The sequence below is a fragment of the Phyllostomus discolor genome, chromosome 1 (genome assembly GCF_004126475.2).
Source record: "Phyllostomus discolor isolate MPI-MPIP mPhyDis1 chromosome 1, mPhyDis1.pri.v3, whole genome shotgun sequence".
Lineage (NCBI taxonomy): Eukaryota > Metazoa > Chordata > Mammalia > Chiroptera > Phyllostomidae > Phyllostomus > Phyllostomus discolor.
Window position 1 is genome coordinate 82,440,365 of NC_040903.2, and position 20,322 is coordinate 82,460,686.

At 38.4% G+C, this 20,322-nt stretch overlaps 1 protein-coding gene across 8 annotated transcripts in view; it reads left to right on the forward strand.

The window, feature by feature from the left end:
* COL25A1 (collagen type XXV alpha 1 chain) overlaps positions 1-20,322 on the forward strand; it is a 498,892-nt gene that overhangs the window by 350,670 nt on the left and 127,900 nt on the right. The window lies entirely within an intron of this gene.

Below are 20,322 nucleotides of genomic sequence, written 5' to 3' on the forward strand. Positions count from 1 at the left end.
AAATATCAAAATCTGTATATGAAATGGAAAAAATTTGAACATACTATAGCTGGTAATTTCTATGAATAATGAGCATATTTCAAATAGAAAATAGGGCAATTTATAAGTAATTCACACTAACAAAATCCAACATAATTACCATCATTCTTTTTCCATCACTCTCAAAAGCAGAATTATCATTGCAACAAAAATGTTCATGAAGCAAATTAACCAAATAGAAATCAAGAATGTATGGAATAGCAGATTTTTAATGGTTCATCAGGATTTGTAGAAGGGACTAGAATGCAAGACTATATTTTTGATTCTTCCCTTCAGAATGGGTGAAATAGTAGTTTATGCATTGGCAGATCATGTTTAGGAAGAACAGTTCCTGGAGTTCTGAATGAGATGGTCTCTGGAAAGTCATTTAGTGCCAGACAGCAGTGTCTTTTCATAGCATACCCACACTAATGTGTCCAGCAGCTCCTCATAGCAGACACAGCCTGTAAATCACAAGTGGCAAACAGGACTGGCTTTGTAGGGAAAGGATGTCAGTGGTGAGATCTCACTTCAAATGCAATTCTATAGCGACTGTGGAGTGAGTCAGGAAGCCTTGATTCTCATCTCTTAGAAGTCACTTAAATTTTATTTGACAAATGTTGGTGTTAAGAGAAACCCTCACTTACCCCAATTTTTTATTTGCACAAATAAACTTTTGAATCATTTAACACACACACAAGTAATAGTTATAGTGATAATAATGATGATTATGATGTACCATTATTGTTTTCAGAGTTCCACATGTCAAGAAAACTTCTGAGCATGCTTATCATGCTATTGACTTGTGAGTCTAACATGAGTCTGATGATCAAGGAGCCCTACTGCTGGAAAAGATGATAACAAAACCCCCAGTGTGGCATTCAGAACATCAAGGAACTAGTAACACAGGACATTCTTTCCAGGCCAGGAACTTCAGTTAGCTACAAGACTGAAGGAATTCATTCAAATTAAATAGAAAAATGATAGTGAGTAAGCAAAAGGAGAGAGAAGCTGGCCTGGCAGTGTCAGTGTTGCTGTGGCTTGAAGCCTGAGTGATGCGATGTGAGATAGCGGAACTGACTATAACTGTAGGAAGTTCAAGGGAACAATGGGTGGCAATTGCTGCCTCATTTACCTTGTCTACAAAAGAGCACATCAGCCTGAACATTCTGAGTTTACTGGCAGGTGAGAAAAAGATAAAGGAGACACTATCAAAAAAATTCGTTCATGTATTTTATTGACTATGCTATTCAGTTGCCATCAAAATTTTAATTAAGAAAACATTTAGCTGTTTTTTAAAACTATCTATCTTCACACACACCTTGGCCTTTTTTGTGAGGCTTATTTTTAGAAGCTGAGTTAATCTGTTTATCTAAACTATTAAAATTTTGGCCCACCCTTGAAATATCTCCCCCAAGTCTTGACTCCATTATGATTTAGAGGAGGTCGTTGTGTGTGAGATTCCTGGGACTGGAGAAGGGAAATCCTTCCGCTGGCAAAGTAGGAAGTATGGGATGAAGGATGTGACTGAGGGAGTGATGCCCAAACCCAGGACACACAAGAAAATCTGCTAAAACATGCCTGGCACTAAGTTGCTGTCGTGTTTTGTTTTTCCAAGGTTTACAAGTTGTTTCTCTTATTAGGAATTATGAAACTCTTGCCTTTTCTCACAACCAAACATTTAAACTATTATACTGTATATTATTCTGTATTAGTGCCTGCAAATCAAGCATATAATAAAATGTGGAGGGAAAGATAGATTTTGGGTAGATGACTTTCAGTATTATATAAGGAAGAGAAAGTAAGCCTTCAGATAAAAATATCATGGTCTGTATGTGAAATGGACAAAAATTGAACATACTATAGTTGGTACATCTATACATATATCAATTATATACATATATAGTTGGTATGTTTGTGTATATACCAGTGATTAACAGGTATTATTCTATATAGAGAGATATTTTATATACATATATACATGTGCATGGATATTTATGCAAAATTGCAGTTGCCTATACTATCTTCATGAAACAGAATTCTCCATGAATATAGGTTAGTATTCATGTACACAAGACCTAAACACATACAAATGTTAGCCTATTTTTATTTATACTCCAATTCCTACTAAGAAAAGATAGGCAAGTATTCAAAGTAACCTAGAAAGTTTTGGGGGATTAAACTGATATATCTTCCTTAACTATTTTTTTCAAATTCTATTCAATATGGCTTTTCAGAATTGCTTAGAGAACATAAATTAACTTTTAATAATTTAAGGCTCAATTTTCATTTTTTCCTGCTTAGTATGCAAAGGACACCATTTTTACGTTCTTTTGCAAAGTTTGATGGAAACGATCGCAGTGACAGTTCCTGACTATCGTAATGAACACGGGCTCTGACCATCCAGGAGGGTCCACTGACTGGGCTTTTTTTGCAATAATCCTTAAGGCACAAATACTCGCCTTGATTGGAATATCAGAGAAAAGTTTAAGACTTAGTCCAGAATTTAGTTGCTATTTCTTAACCATCTTATTCCTTTATATTTCTTAGTGCTCAAGGAAGTCAGAAGTTCCTAGAATGTCAGCACTAGAATTTTCTTTTAGGAATACAAACTTTTTGATGTGAAATGGACTCAAACATAGTTCCTGAATTGTTAACATTAACATAAGTTACAGCAGCACCTTGTTTTTTCAGTCCCGAGTCTTCTTTTCTCTCAATTTACTTCTATCCTACGGAACAGTTCTTTGAGAAGGTAAACTTTGGAGAGACTGTGAATCATTAGTAGAGTTTTATCACATGTTTTGGAAATTGGAAATTATTTTGTCTTCATTAGAATAGTTGATATCCACCACATGGCAAAAGCTGCTAGCTAAAATTTAACCATTTCCACTGATTTTTTTTTACATTTCTTTGATTTTATGTCTCTGATGTTTAAAAAAAAAATTATAAGCTATATGACAATCAATATGATTTTGATAATGAAAATAATAAGGAATATTTTATCTTTTATTAATATGTTATCCTTTCTCTGCCAAATAGTTAACTACTATGTTTAAATTAAGAACTTTACCTCTACACACATCACTTTCATTTTCTGACATAAAATAATATATAATATTTCTGCTTTGATAAATTAAAGTTCCTATAGGACCTTCTGTGTTAAGATATTCTAGAATACAGCATTGCAAAGCCATTCTGTTTTTGTTGCCTTTTTCGCTCAGTACAAAATCACCTTTCAGTCTTACACCCTTTTGTTTGGCAGCCATGAGCAATTACTTGCTAATAGTGTGAAAGGAAATGAATTTTGAGGAGTTTCAGGAAGGAGAGAATATCTGGAGATCTATTAGACATTTTGGATTTGTTCATAAAATTAATGTAGAGCTTTACGACTTCACCCTTCATTTTAGGCAGAAAAGTCAAACAAAATCGAAATGGAGAAAGCTTGCTATGTCACCAGTACAATGTTGAATGTGAAAGCTGTAACTCTATACTGGTCTGTGGTATTACTTCCACTTTGAAGCCATGTAGTTGTAATAAAATGTGTCAGAGAAGAATGCAGAGTTTGAATCATGATATCTACCCACAATTTTATATAGTAACTGTTATAATAACTCAAGTTTTTAGAATGTGTCAAATGAAATGGCATATGCCAACAGGGTTGTAGTATGAGAAATTGTTGCATCTGATATGGGATTTCTTTTCAGCATGGAGAGCAACAGCCTTGGTTGAAGCAGGAGAAGGAAATTCATTGTCTTCATTTTTCCTTATTTTTGAAAAGCATACACTGTTTTATGCCATCTTCCCTCTGTGTTCTGAATTAATCATTCCCGTGAGGCTGATTAGAGGCTACAAAGTGGTAGCCAGTGGACCACAACCAGATAGTAGGTACATTTTGTTTGGCTTTCACAAACTAGTTGCTAACATTTTCATACTGGCAATTTCAGATAAAATCTTATCTTTTCATTTTTCTTGGAATATTGGAAGATGCTGACAGATCTTAAGAAAAAGAAGTAATTTGGGTTTAGTATTATTTGATCCTTTTTTTTCTGTGTCCTCCTTGATAAAAATACATTGAAACCCAATTTGTCTAAGTAAAATAAATGCAGAATTTGAGGGTGAGGTCCAAAGGATTAAAAAAAGATGGCATGAAAAAAAGGATTCTACTAGGTAGATTGTATTACCTTTTCTGGAAAAGAGATGTATGCATTTAAAACATTTTTTATTACAGTGTTTTTAACTCTTCGGTAATATAGGAACTAAAAATTGCCTTTTAAAATTAGAATTATTAATCTTTATGGCAATGCCAGAAAAGGTTTCTAGGTCATCTTCATGGACCTATTTTTAAAAGATGGTGAGGGGAAGATAATATGGGTGAGGCAAACTCACTTTTCCTGTGAAATTCTGATTTCCTCTTAAAACTGCAAAATAAACTCACTTCACAGCCAGCCAATTGCCCAAAACTTACACAGGGCAGCCCGAGCTCACGGTTCTGGACCTGTGTTCAGACACCTCTGGCGGCAAGGGGGCCACTCTCTTCCAAAGCAGACTATTCTAATTATAGACAGTGCTGTATGTTACAAAGCATTTCATCATCCATTCAACAAATGTTTATTGTTTCTTCTTTTGAATCAGTGCCTGCTATTCTCTACTTCCTACGTGTTCATTTTTAGTCCTGCCTTCTGAACTAGTTCCTCTCATACATGACAACCCTTAAGTGATTTTCAGGAAACATTAAATGAAGCTCAAGATTCGAATGAACACCCATAGCCCTTCTAGTCCAAGCCCTCATTCACTACATCCCTCAACTAGTACCAGCCCAGCCTGAGCTGAACACACCCTGGAAGGTGGTGGAGATGCTCCAGGTGCAATTCTGGGCTTATTTAAAACTGCTTTCCTATCCCATCTCATCTTCTCTGCTCCAACCCCAGCTCCTTCATCCATTCCACAAGTGACAGTTTTGTGTCTTCTTACTCTCCAGGTTATGCCTATGTCCTCTTTAAAGGGTAATACCTAGAGATTAAACACATTAATTCAGGTTCAGCCTGGCCCAAGTGAAATATGGTGACAAGTATTTCCTGCTTATGGTTCTGTTTATTAATATAGCCTGAAATTAGCTTACCCTTAAACAACATTGGTAGTCATATCATATATTGATGTATAAGAGTATTATCAACTTAAATTCTAAAGTTTTTTTTACTATTACTAACCCTTAGCTCCCCAACCATGTATTCGTATAGCTTGTTTATTGCGCCCAAACAATGTTTCTTACTTTTATTCCCATATAATTAGCATACTCTGTCCTCTCTGGAGTGTAATTCTGCCACCCAACAAATATGGCATCCCCTCTGTCTCATATTCTGGACATCTGAGCTATAGATACAGAAATCATTCCCAGACCCAGAGTCTGAGAAGACTAATCTAATTCAGGATACAAATATTGAATGGAGTAAGACTAAGAACATGAACTGTGTGACCAGTTAAGCAGTATTAACTAGGTAAACTGTTCAACCAGTTATAAATCCATTATTTTTATTGGTTTTCAATTCAGGTTCTTTAATTTAGTATCTAAGGATAATATAAGAAACCTTAACTTACCTCTTGTTGTAATCCAGTTATATAGATACATCCACCTTCTCATCACCCTTTTACAAAGGAAATAAAAATTGTATTTTAAACTTCACTTTTTTTCAAATGTTCACCAATAATCTTTTAAATAATTCTCATCTTGACTTCTGTCAATAAAATCTTACGAATCTGTCTATATTTAGTAGGATTTATCTTGTTCCTTATGTTTTCTTCTACTACTTCTTTTACTTTCTACAGTGTCTGGAAAGTGATCTGAATGATTTGATAATTTTTTTGCACATGTTCAGTATTTTGAAAGTTATTTCTTAAGACTAGTTTAGGTTCTCAAAAATTTTACTTATAGTTTATTTTTCTTGGCATTTTATACTACCAATATTTTTACCAATATTTAATTCAAATATTTATATTTTTCTGTTTGACAGAATTAGAAGCTAAATAGAACCTGGCTACTATTGATTTCTTCTATCAATTAACATTTAACTCTCAGTTGACCTCAGGCCTGTTCTTCTATTCTTCTTCTAATTGAAAATGCTGCTGTTTCCTGTAGTATTTTCCCCAAGCCCAGGGGCCCTGGGCCCCAGGGGCCCATGGATCTCACCTCCCCATGCCATTCTGCTGTAGTGAGCCTTAGCGTGACTTTGCTTCCTTTTCTTTGCCTTCCTTACATCTACTTATGGCAGCCATAGCAAAGGACGTTCTACAAACAATGAAAGAGGGGAAGGAAAATTAAGGGCCTAAAAATTCACAAACCAGATAATGTTTTGTAGACATTACAAAACATTAGTGGAGCTGCCAGGGTCCACTTATACAAAAGTGGACCCTGGCAGCTCCTTTAAAAATAATTTTTTCAGTCATATTTGCTTCATGCCATTTTCCCAACATTTAATAATTTCCCCCAAACATTTCACAAGCCAAGAAACATGGATAATTGTTCTATCCACATTTGTGAAGCTTCATCTCAACTCCGTGTGATGTTACAAAGTTCATCCCAGTGCTGGAAAATGACCAGGTATTCTCCCTCACCTTTGAGTTCCATAATTGCTCATGTCCCATGTCGCGCAAGGAGAAAGATTGCCTTGTGTGTCAGTGATGCAGTTTCAATGATGACATAATAGGTGTACATCTTGTAACTTTTTAGTCACATGTGGGAATCATAAAAGTTGTAGTTGATGAGGTGGTAAAAATGGTTATTTATCTGAGTATACCAGATGCCACCTGGTTTTTAAAACATAAACTTTGTTCTTTATGGGTGATGAAATTGAAGACCCACTGGAGAAAAAAGATAAGACCTTATGAAGTACATTTGTATTTTTGAAACTGAGCTATTACTTTTAAATCTTTTAAGACATCAGAGAAACATTTTTTCTTGGTCTTTATACATGTATGTATGGGGCCTGTCCGGGAAAAGTCCAGCCATTGTTACCATAATGAGAACAGTTTACACGATGTTGATATAGTCTGGCAGCCAAGGAGAGTGAACTGGAATGCACAATGATGACTTCATTGTACTAGTCAGTGGGGGTGGTAGAGGCTGTTGGGTGAGCATGTGTGCTTCGCATTCAAAATGACTGAGCAAATAGAGCAATGAATGTGCATCAGATTTTGCATTAAGCTTGAACATTCCTCCATAGAAACTATTTGGATGATTCAGAAAGCCATAGCTATGGGAAACTGGTGATTAACAACTTCATCATGACAACGTGCCCGCTCCTGCATCATGTCTTGTGCAGAGTTTTTGGAGAAACAAAAAAATCACTCAGGCGACTCAGCCCCTGTAGAACCGAGATTTAGCACTCTTTGACTTCTGGCTTTTCCCTAAACTAAAATCACCTAAGAAAGGGAAGAGATTTCAGACCATTGATGAGATTCAGCAAAATTCAGTGGGGTAGCTAATGGCAGCTGAGAGAACTGTGTGAAGTCCCAAGGTGCCTACTTTAAAGGGGACTGAGGTGTCATTGCCCTGTGTGCAATGTCTTCTTCAATAAATGTCTCTATTTTTCATGTTACATGGCTGGATACCTCCCGGACAGGCCTCGCATACATTGTTTCATGTGCTCAAATGCAAAAAACAGTTACTTTGTGGTTTCTTTTCTCTTTATTGGTAAATAAGGCAAGCATTTTATTTAATGTTTACTAAATTAAAAGACCATGTTACATTTTAAATTAATTCTTGTACTCATAGGGAAAAATATTGCTTCTGATATATGTGGCAAGTTCATTTGATAAATAGAATATTAAGTACATTTAAATAGAGAATTGACTTATCATAAATTGCAGCTTTGGCTTATTTGGAGCCCTTATTTTCAGCAACTTTCCCAGACTAGTTAATCTTTACTCTTCACATTTTTGACTGGCTTATTATCATCTAATTATTTGAAATTAAGAGATATAAAAGGAAATTTGAGGTAAAAAAGAATTTGAATATTATCAATGTAGTTATTACAAGTAAATTATATGTGCAAATAAATACCACTTAAATTAAATACAATAAACATGATGTTAAATTTAATATTAAAGATGAACTGCATTTCATTAAATAATATCATAATCAACCACAGCCACAAAATTAGAACTCCAAGTTAGAAAGTTTATATTACAATCTATGGTACCCATATCATTAAGAGGTTTAGACTTAATTTCACAGAAGTCAGGAAATTCTGTCCTGAGATTCCTAAGGAAACCATGACTCTCACATAGAGAACAGGCTTTTCATTAGGGGCTCCAGCCAGGGGACTCCGCCCAAACAGGCCCATCAGTACAGGGTGCAGTGATGCCTTTTCTAAGAGGACACGCCCTGTTCTGTTCTTCCTCCTAGAGGTCCTGTATAACAATCGTATCTGGACGTTTTTATGATTTAAACACCAGTGTTACAGAACACTGTGTTAAAGCCTGTGATCAATGCAAGGAGAACTTGTAACCCTTTCTTCAAAAGCCAGGACAGCAGAATAAAGCTCCTTCGATGGTTAATCATTTCCGTTCTAAAGCAGAGCCCTCCACACTTGTCTTGTTTCTAATCAACATGCAAAAGCACTAGGTCAGAGATGGTGCCGGTGGTCTGTGGGCCATATCCTCCTATCAAATGTATTTTTGTTTGGACTATCAAATGTTTTAAAGTAAATTTGAATTGGTAGCAAACATCTAAAATCTGAAGCATTTATTAAAAGGAAACCCTTGGATTTCTGGCTTCCTGTGAAGTGCGTGAAGCTGTGGCAGCTCCAGCCCAGCTTGCCCTGTAGCCAAACCAGGTGTGTCCTCATTTCCGTCAGCCTTGGCTTGGCTCCCATTCAGCCCTATCTCCCCATGCATTTCTGTCTTAAGCCTTCTCCCTCATTGTGCTTTTAAATGAAAGCATAGTTGCCATGCAATGTCATATTAGTTTCAGGTAGACAACATAGTGATCCTATGTTTATATACCTTACGGTGTCACCACTGTGGTCAGTCTATTGACCATCTGTCGCCATCCACACTTATTACAGTATCATTGACCACACCCACTGTGCTGTACATTCCATCCTCCTGACTTTCTTATTTACAGCCTAAAGTCTGTGTCTCTTTTTCATCCCTCCACCCCTTTCAGACTCTGGCAACCATCAGTTTGTTCTTCCTATGAGGTTTTTTTTTATTTTGTTTGTGCATTTGTTTTGATTTTTTAAGATTCCACATATGAGTAAAGTCATACAGCATTTGTATTTTTCTGTCTGACTTATTTTACTTAGCATAATACCCTCTAGGTCCATTCATGTTGTCACAAATGGAAATATTTTGTTCTTTTTTATTGCTGAGTAATATTCCATTGTTTATATATATCATATCTACAACCATTTCTCTATTGATGGGCATCTAGGTAGCTTCCATATATTGACCATCTGCCTGGTCCTTTAAATTTACCCCACATGCACAAGTGACATCAAATATAAAGATAATTAGAGAGCATTCCAAAAGCCCTAAATTGCAATAAAAACTTCAGTCCTGTGTGGAAACATGCACATTTCAGGGACATCTTCAAGCCACAGACTATTTTAGTTTTGTGTGATTTGAATTGACCCTGAGAAAAAAGTAGGGTATAGACCAAAGGGGAATGCAGTGTTAGTGAATGAGATCAGTGAGGTAGTGGAGGACGGTATCTAGAGTAGTTCTACTCCAAGTAACATTACTCTCCAGTGAACCCTCCCAAGTACTCCATTTTCTCTGCATTGCTAAGGTCATTTTTGAAGAGCTCCACTATTTCAGAGGGCTATCAGGCATTGGCTGTGGTCTCACATTGATGTATGGAGGAGGGAGAACTTGGGAGGCGGCAGAGGAAATACAAGGATAACTGTGCACCCGTTACAGCTGAGCCCCATCTGAGCCCTGTGGGACTCTCACCAGCTCTTTTACCGACTGGCTTCCGGCCATTTACCTCTTCTGTTGGAAGAAGAAAAGAGGCTGCCAGCCAGGAGTGTGCCTGAGGAATTTTAGAGTCAACCAATCTAACATCACACAAAGGAAGTTTACCAAATACCCATGAAGCTAGACACAGAATAGAGTTTCTGGGAACAACAGGATGCCTTTGCTTTCTCCCCCAGAATGAGGAATGCAAAAAAAGTAGAATTTTTCTCACAGGCTACTGGACAAATGCCTGATTTCCCTTCAATATAAAATGCCCTGTCAGCTAACAAATCCCCCGTTTTCTTGGCACTGTTCTTTCCTAATCCCGCTGTGTCTCCTCTCCCAGAGGGAAACTCTTTCCTTTCAGAGAATGGATAGGGTATATTGAAGGTGAGGCGAGCCCTTGACCTGGCAGTCTCCACCAAACAGCAGCCTCGGTTGTGTGGAACAGTAGATGCACAGTGTCACCAGAGTGTGTGCTGCCACGGCACTGTCCCACCTCGGAAGGAAGAGTCCTTGAGAATTAAAAGACTATTAGTTTGGCACCATAATTCATAATTTGTACTGCAAATGCAAATTGCATAAAATTTAAATGGAATAGAATTAAAGTTTGCTTTTGCATTATTTTTTTAAAGAGGGGTTGTGAAGCAAATTATTATGCAGTGTTTGGTAATCAAATTGGACTTCTAAACAAGACTTGCGAAGGTTGTTCTTTTTTTAATTTATAAAAGAACAACATTTTCACATTTCTGTTTTGCATTTACTTGCAAAATATCTATGCTAATTATAATGTGCTTATTTATTCATTAAAGCAGTTAAGGAAAAGATATATATATCTATATATCTATATCTAGTATATACATATATACTAGATAATTCATCGGGATAGTTCTGATTAAAATTAAATTGAAATTATAAATGTAAATTTATTTTTCATTACCATAAACTGATATAAATTATAATGTAAATTCAGATTGCCATCTAGACAGGGCATTTGCTAGACGGGCCCATATTAACAAGTTTTATTGATTGAAAATAAATTAAATGCCTTAACTTCAGAGCTTGGTACTCTTTCTATAATCTTTGGTTTTGTTAAAGGATCTTTGATTTCAGCTTTGAAACGAGCTCACAATCCTTTCTTGAAAACCTCAGAGTCAACTGTGTTTCAGAATTTAAAGATTTTAGGCATAAGAAAGTGAACACAGTTCACACACAGCTCCTCGCCTGGCACCCTCAGGGAACCGGAGGCTCAGACCAGCAGTTTCTGTGGCGAGACGTGTGCACGTTCACACTGAGAGGGACTGTTAGTGACCGTGAGTGGCCTCACGTCTGTTCGAATCAGTCTCTGATACCAAGTGAGTTCGCCACAAACTTAGACAACCTTTAGTTTAAACTTATGAATCACGGCCTATTTCGGGGGGACTTTAGATTTTGGAATTACAGAAAAGGAATCAAGGATTATATGTTTACTTTGAATCTATTCTTCATAATTTTGCCAGGGTTGTCTTCCTCAGACCCACTTCTGTCATGGCGCCTTCATCGTGTAAAGATCTTTCTGGCTTCCCACTACATGCCCCTTTAAAGCTCCTTTAAAGACCTTTCAAAAGTTATATCCTATTCACTTTTCCAGGCTCCTCTCTAAAAGGTGTGTGCTTCACCCCAACCAAACTCAACTTACCAGCATCCCCAGAAGGTACCTTTCACATCTTTGCCCACTGTACTTCAAAGCAAAGTACCTTGCCCAAGTCCACAAGCCATGTCACATTCTATCGTCCTATTCGTTCTTCTCCTGTCTCCAATTCCACCTTTATAGGAGCCTTACCCATTCCCTAGTCAGAATGTGCTTACATAGAATACTGCCTGCCCTCTAATTACAGCACTGATTTAGTGTAGTTTCCATTTGAATTGATAGTCATGTGCTAATTTCCCCACCCAACTAGATTTAAACCCATACAGCTTTTTCCACTGTACTTGGTGTAATGTAAGCATGTAATTACAAGATGTTGGTTACATGAAGGAATAAATGCATTAGTTAATGCCTCTCTTGATCTCATCAATCTGATCACCCACAAGGAACATACCCTGTGGTCCTTGCCGTTGCCCTTACCCTAAAGGTCTCCAAAGGGAGAACTGGATGGAGATCTCCAGGAAGCACCCAGAATACAACAATCTCTGCATTCCAAGTATAGATTTAGTGTTGCTTTGGAAAAGGAAACTATATTTCATCTTTGGTTGTAGTATTCATCCTGATGATACTACCAAGAAGCCAAGGTGTCACCCCCCCCCCCCCCTTTGAGAGCAGCCAGGCGCTGAGGGTCTGCAGGGCTCCTTCATTCTGCAGGTCTCAACCTAAAGAAAGCCTCCTAGGGGAAGTCCTCCCTGGCCCACGGGCATGGTGTAGGTCTCCATTCTGTGCACTCTCATAGCTTTTGTGTTGTTAGTAGTCATCATACTCACTTTTGGGGTATGAGTCTCAATCCAAAAACTCAGGTTAGGAAGAAATAGGACTTAATTTGCTATAAAAATTTTATTTCTGAATCTCAGCCTCCATTCTTCTGGGCTAACAGAAAAATAAAATAAACATCAGTCTTCTTGGGATGTCTACACTTTCCTCCACCTCTAGGCCTGCTTCATACTCCTGGGGGCCCTACAGTATCAGAAAATCTGGGGGTGAGAATAGAGGCACCTGGCCTTCAGCTGTCAACCTCGCAGTTTGCTGCCGAGAAGGCTGAATGACTTGATGACCTGCATGGCCCTTTGGATGCAGTGTCATTGCTGCATCTTGGGGCATAGGAAACTTTCTGCTACGTCTGTGCCACACTTCAGACAGGCGGATCTTTCACAAGACTTCCTATGTTCTTGTGCCTCTGGACACATCACGCAGCACTTTCTTCCAGAAAGGTATTGCTGCCTTCCTGGAAGTGCTGCTGGGAAGCTGGGCTAAGGCCTCCTGTGCTCCTGGGGGCCACAGATCTCCTTCCTGTCTTCCAGTTCGAGGGAGTCTCTTCCTAGATATCCTTGTTTCTAGAACTGTTGGTGGACAAGTTTTGTTTCCTACCCTGCCTTCTCATACATCTTCTAAGGCAATATCAGATGGCCAACTGAAAGGTTGATGAAGGGCAGAGGAAATGGAAAAATATAAGAGAAAAAAGCATAGATAAATATATTAAAAGAAATCTCAGCCACATTGTAATTGCTTGTTTAATACCTTCCTTTCTTGGTCAGATTCTGAACTCCATGAAGCCTGGCATAAAGCTTCCTAATCTCAAAGTCCAAGTATTGTGCTGTTTGTGATAGGATCCTGTTAGATTCTTCTTGAATTAATGAATGAATAAATGGGAATGAACGTCAGAGACTAGATCTGTGGAAAGTATAGTGGCTGAGAGGGTAGACTTGAGAGAAGATGGCCAGGGTGCCAACCTTGGGTTTCCTGTTCTCAGTTAGGTGGGCAAAATCCTTAACCTCTGCAGGCCTCAAATTCTTCATCTGTCAGATGGTCGTTGTAAGAATTTTTTTGATTCTATTTATTTATTTTTAGAGAGGGGAAGAGAGGGAGAGAAACATCAATGTGTCATTGTCTCCCACATGCCCCCCACTGGGGACCTGGCCCACAACCCAGGCATGTGCCCTGACTGGGAATTGAACTTGAGACCCTTTGGTTCATAGGCCAGCACTCAGTCCACTGAGCCATACCAGTCAGGACAGTTGTTGTGAGAATTTAAAAAGTTAATGTTTATAATACCCTTAGGCTAATGCCTGGCACATAGTTGTATCATATGAATGTTGATTACCATTATTACCAGTGCCCTCATTATTTATTATCTTTATTATTACTAAGAAATCCTCAGACAGGACTGTTCTCTTCATGTTCTAGCAGAGAGAACAGCTCTGGTCCAATTATAGCAAAGCTTGTATAAGTCAAATTGATAGGATTTTATTTTTGCATGATCTCCCAGACTGCCAGACTGCTCTATATTTCTGCCCTGTGTTGTGTGCACTCTGGTTCTGGCGGGACTGTGCTGCTCCAGGAATCTGACTTCTTCTCATCTGTTGGCCTTTCTTAGCCCTGTGTCATTAGGAAGTACTGCAGTGAGCCCCTCTCCTCCTGGGATCCCTAATTAGATTGTAGGTAACAGCCAGAGCCTTTCTCAGCATCTGTGGTTTAGGCAATTTTTCTTATATTTTACACTTGCCAGTATTGCAGTTTATCTGCCATCTTTCTGCGTGTTCACAGATCCTTTGCAGTTGTCTTTGCATAGCATTTAAGTAGTTACAATATTTAATGACATTTGTCAGTGTAGAGATTGCATTGTTCTCTCTCCTCTAAAAAATTTGTAGACTCACACTTGTCATTTACATATAAAAAGGTAATTCCTGGAGTGACTAGGGTTGATATTTATAATAGAACACAACAGAGTGGAACTTTGAGTGTCTATGCAAATGAAAGATTAACTTTGGGAGCCAATGTTATATTCATCTACAGGAGGCTACTGTAGTTCTTTTCATAATTAGTACTTCCACAGACAGGCTTGCTCAGTCAGTTATGAATTCTGATTTTCATAGGCCCAAATGCTTGTATTACGATTTTTCAAAGGATTCCTTTAGCTATTTCGAGCTTCACATACTTGATTTTTCTATTCAGACAGATTATACCATCCACCACAATGTCGAATGATTTAGCAGCAAGCTTCTTTCTCTTAATTCTTTCCTTATTTAGCCTTCTAACATTTCCTGCTGTTAAAGTTATTCTTTTACCTAAATACTTTTGCATTCTATTATAGTATTGCCCCATCTGGTCTCTCTTAGCTAGAAATCATTTTATCAACTTCTAGGAATATTTATCTTTATTTATGCTGCACACATACCCGCTGTAGTGTTTGTGTTGTAATGCATGACATATTTTGGGCAAACAGAATCATGGTCCTATTTACATTATGGGAAAACTTAGGGATTCTCATTTCTCAGCACAACACACATTTTTCTTCCAATATGATTTGTATTGGAGCCCTTACTGACCTTTACAATGAAAATAATTGTTTGTTTTTCCTCCATACCTCTACAACCTCAGGTATACATACTCTCTGTGCTTATCAGTAAACACTACTAACTGTCAGTGACATTGGACATTGTTAGCTTGTTCTTACTATGGGTCATTTCTGTATATTTGTAGAACACAATTAATGTTGCAATAAACAGTGAAGTCAAGTATGTGTATCTGTAATTTTGAGCAATTTGCCTGTGTAGGAGGGAGTTGCCATTCCTCCTGCTTCTACAGCCACTTTTATTCATCCTTTTTGCAGTTGCCTCTTTCGCTGCTCATCCCTTAAACTGAAGTCTCTCCAAGTGTTCTTTCCTAGTCTGTTCTGTCTACAGCCTCCCTATGTGACTTGACAGAGCCCTGTGACTCATAATTTCCACTTGTCTCCTATTTTTTGTGCATATCCAACCTTTGCTCCTTGGCTGTCCATAGGAACCTCAAATTCAGCAGGGTCCCTAGCTGAATTCATCATCTGTAACCACCTACCTACCTACTAGAAGAGAAAATCCAGTCTCTTCTAGTGTTCCCTCTAACATCCCCTACTCCTTAAGCTGTAGAGCAAGGACCACTCTCTGCTCTTTTTCTCTGTGTTCTCAGCCAATCTACAAGTCCTGCAAATTCTACCTCTTTATTATCACTCAAAACTATCAATATGTCTCTCCCTGGTTCTAGGGCACGGTCCCTCAACTAGACCATTGTAACAGTTTTCTAGGCAGTCTGTCTGTGTTTGGTTTCCCTCTTTCTGTGCCAGTGGCCATTCCCTCATTCACCTGGCTACAGAAGTCTTCTGCAGCTCCTCACACCTGACGTTAGGCACATGTGTTAGCTCCTTTGTAGTCCTTCTACTTCTCCATCAAAACAGTTGTCACCCTGTGTGATTACTGCCTGCTTACTTTTCCCCATTTCCCCACCAGATGTTCACCCCTGTGAGCTTGGGGTCTTGCGCACCATTCAGTCCCCAGGGTCTGTCACAGTGAATGCTGCACAGAAGGCACTCAATAAATACTTAAGTGTTGTGCAATGCTAGTCAAGTTTTCTTACATTTAAACTATAAATAAAGTAGAAAGAAATTATAAACACATAAATAGCATGATGACAAAGTCTGGAATTATAAGTCCTGGATCGAGTTTCTGGCTCTGTCGTTGTCTCACTGAATACTTCTGACAACACACAATGTTTTCTCTCTGCAGCGCACTCATGTAGCACTCATCGTTATCGAGCATCCCATAAAACTGACTATGGCATCTTGAATTTATGGCCCCTAAGTAGCTAGAAGTGTTTCTTATGAATTATTTATTTGTTCAACATCCCTTTGGGATAGGCTTGCATCTTTCCTCCTCGAAGGCAGTGGAGGGAGAGCGAGCTCCTCCTATAGTGGTGTCAAAACCCTGGTCCTGAGGTGGTTGCCTGCTCCATAGCATGTCGGGAAGGTTCATGACATAGTCTGAGTCTTTATGCTCTCAGGGGAAAATACCTTCTATAATATAGTTTCATACCTTATCTAGTTTCTGAAGAACTCAAAATATTTGGGAATGAAATTTGCACAAATTATTTCAGGATTTGAGCTCATTCCTGGATTCATTCTCCATGTTTTTCTGGAGACACATTTCCCACCCCCCCACACCCACTTGAACCATCTGTGTACCAGGCAAGTTTTCCAAGATGTAAAACCCAGTAAAGTATGTCCATTTCATTTATTTAGAAAGATCTATGACTAATAATACTATGAAAAAATTTGGCATAGTTAATGAAAAAGTATGCTCGCTGTGTGAACAGCTAGGAAAGCCTCACGGCACCACACGAAGCCATGATCCATGGAGAAGCGTTCAGCGCCAGTGCGCCTGCGGGAAGCACAGTCAGATTGGTGTCTGTGAGTGAATCTGGAGGTGGCCCCCAATGAGAGGAGATTCTTCATCATCCTAAAACGTTTTTTTAAATGTGCACAAATGTTACATTCTGCCCCAAATTAGGTCAATGTTTGCTTTACAAAAAAAAGTTTAAAATTCTACTTAATTTCCAAAATTTATAAACAAGAACTACAGCACCAAAAAACAGACAATACAATTGAAAAATGAACAAAGGGCCTGCATAGAAACTTCTCCAAAGAAAACATACAGATGGTCCATAGACATATGAAAAAATGCTCAGTCTCACTAATCATCAGATAAATGCAAATTAAAACCACAATGAAATTTCACCTCACACCTGTCAGAACAGCTATCATCAATAAATCAGCAAATGAGTGTTGGAGAGAATGTGGAAAAATGGAGTCCTCATGCACTGTTGGTGGGAATGCAGACTGGTGCAGCCACTGTGGAAAGCAGTATGGAGATACCCCAACAAATTAAAAATGGAACTGCCTTATGATCCAGCAATTCCACTTCTGGGAATATATCCAAAGAAACCCAAAACATTGATCTGAAAAAATATATCCACCCTATCTATGTTCACTGCAGCATTATTTACAATAGCGAAGATTTGGAAGCAGCTCAAGGGTCCATCAGTAAACGAGTGGATGAAAAGGCAGTGGTGCATTTACACAGTGGAATACTACTTTGACTATGAAAAAGCAGGAAATCTTACCTTTTGCCACAGCACCAATAGACCTGTAGAGTATTATGCTAAGTGAACTAAGCCAGTCAGAGAAAGACAAATACCATATGATTTTACTTATTTGTGGAATTTAATGAATAAAATAAACTAAAAAAAAAAATAGAAACAAACTCATGGATACAGAGAACAGACTGACAGTTGACAGATGGGAGGAGAGTAGAGGGCTGGGTGAAAAAGACCAAGGGATTAAGTAAAACAAACAAACAAACAAAAAACCTCCTATACAGAGACAACAGCATGTTGATTACCAGAGGGAAAGAGACGTTGAAGGGAGGCAGAAGGGGGTAAAGGGAAGATAAGTGGTGGTGGAAGGATGTTTGACTTGGGGTGGTAAACACACAATACAATATACAGATCATGTATTGTAGAATTGTACATTTAAAACTTATTTTTGAGCCCTGGCTGGCATAGCTCAGTGGATTGAGCGTGGGCTGGGAACCAAAGTGTCCCAGGTTCGATACCCAGCCAGGGTACATTCCTGGGTTGCAGGCCATAACCCCCAGCAACCATACATTGATGTTTCTCTCTCTCTCTCTCTCTCTCTCTCTCTCTCTCTGTCTCTCTCTCTTTCTTTCTCTCTCTCTCTCTCTCTCTCCCCCTCCCTCCCTCCCTTCCCTCTCTAAAAATAAATAAATTTAAAAAATCTTAAAAAAAGAAAAAATAAATAAATTAAAAAAACAAACAAAAAAAACTTATTTTTGAGGGAGGACCCAAAAAAACCCCCAGAATTATCTTCTGGAGGGTGGGCCCCTTGTAATAAAGTCTTCTCCCACTAGGTGAGTGTCCTAGGAACCCATCTGTCTCAGTGCAACAGCTGGTGTTGTTGTGAGAGGCTGCGTTCAGTATCAGTAAATTTTTCTTGAAGACCCTTTCAGTGTGTTTGCCCGTTTCATGACTGGTGACTTACAACCACACCTGCCTGCACTGCACTGAATGTTGATCAGTTTTTGACCAAAAATGGCATGACCCCATTCCCTACCCTCCCAAGTCACCTGATCTCACCCCAAATGACTTTTCTTTTGTTTTCCTGGATGAAAAAAGTCCTCAAAGGGAAATATTTTGCTAATGTGAGACAAGTAAAACAAAAAAATGGTGGAAGCACTAAAAGCCGTCAGAATCGATGAGTTCCAAACCACTTTGAGCGATGGTAAAAAGTGTCTTGGCAGATGTACTGCATCAGGTGGAGAGTACCTTGAAGGTGACTAAACTTTTAATGGGTAAGGATAAACACAAAATTTTTTATAAGTAAATTTGTCCCCCTCATAATTTTATTTGCCAATATCAGCCCAATAAATTCCATTAAAAGAAGTAAATAAAAATTTAAAATAGAATTATTTATCGTTAATTAAATGGGCTCCTAAGGAAGATGCACTGTGTTTATTACTGCCTTTGAACTCCCCAGACACTGGCTTGCACCCTTCAAGCATGTCCACACTTTGAGAAGCACAAGATCCCAGGATATTGCAGCCCAGGCCAAGGGATTTTTCTTAGAATTTAAGAGAATTCCTCCACATGTCCCCTTTCTACTTTGCTATTCAGTACATGTAAACTCTTGAAGTCCTTCTGCTTAGTTCTAGTGAAATTGTTAGAATGCAGCTCTTAGCACCTAATTGGTAGCATGTGCACATTTAGGATGACAGAGGGACATAAAATCAGCTTCCTGACACAGACATTTTCTGTTTGAGGAGAAGGGTCTGTCCGAGGTGAGAATTACCTACCCACTTCCTCTTTAAATCTGGTTAACACTGGAAAGCGAACTAAGAAGTGCTAAAACTTAATGCTTTTTTTTTTTGAGCATTTAGAAAATATGATCAAACAGCAAGCTGGTCACGCTCAGGTATCTGTACAAGAAGTGACTTATTTATACATTCAGACTTCAAAACATTTCTAAGGCCTACCATGTGTGCTGTTAAAAGGTTTTTAATTTTTGTTAGATAATCCCGCTTAGAGTGACATTATGATTTATTGCCACTAATCAAGATTCTGATTCCTCGTAGACTTCTTGTTTGTATCTGTTTTTGTTCTTTGTTACATAAATATGAGGTTTATATATAAAATTCTGACTGTGTAATATAGGGCTAATGAGTCACAGATGGAAGGGCGCTGGCACATTACCATCTAATAACATTTTAAACTCATATTCCATAGTAAAACAAAAGCAAATTGTACACATCTGTTTTCCAACTTGTAGCATTTCTGAATTTGTGTGGAGTCTGTGCTTAAAGGACATTTTACTTAAGGAGAAGAAAAAGGGGGGAGAGCGGGTCACCCTGCAGGTACCCAGCCACGTTTTAGCCTGATCAGAAAGGACTGGCCAAAGGCGTGTGATGTCTTCTGCTTGGCTTCCTGAGAAGCCCCAGCTCCAAAGAATGGGAATCAAAGGCATTAAAGCCGAAGAGAAAGTCTCATACTACAAACATCGTTTCAGTGGTTTTGTTGAAAAGAAAAATCTATTTCTAGTGAGAAGAAAATAAAAGAGAAAATGTACCCAAACTAGTAAAATTTAGAAACTAAAAATTTTCTGGCCTTTCCTAAAAGTATTGTCAAAATAGATCTGGGTGGGAAGAGGAGGAGGACAGTGAAGGGGCAACATGCAGGAAGGCAGCGTGTATTGCCCTGGTGGTTGTTTATCTTATTTGTATGCCGAACATGTTCTGTGTGAAAAAATCGAATGAAAGGCTCCAAAATTGCATGTCATT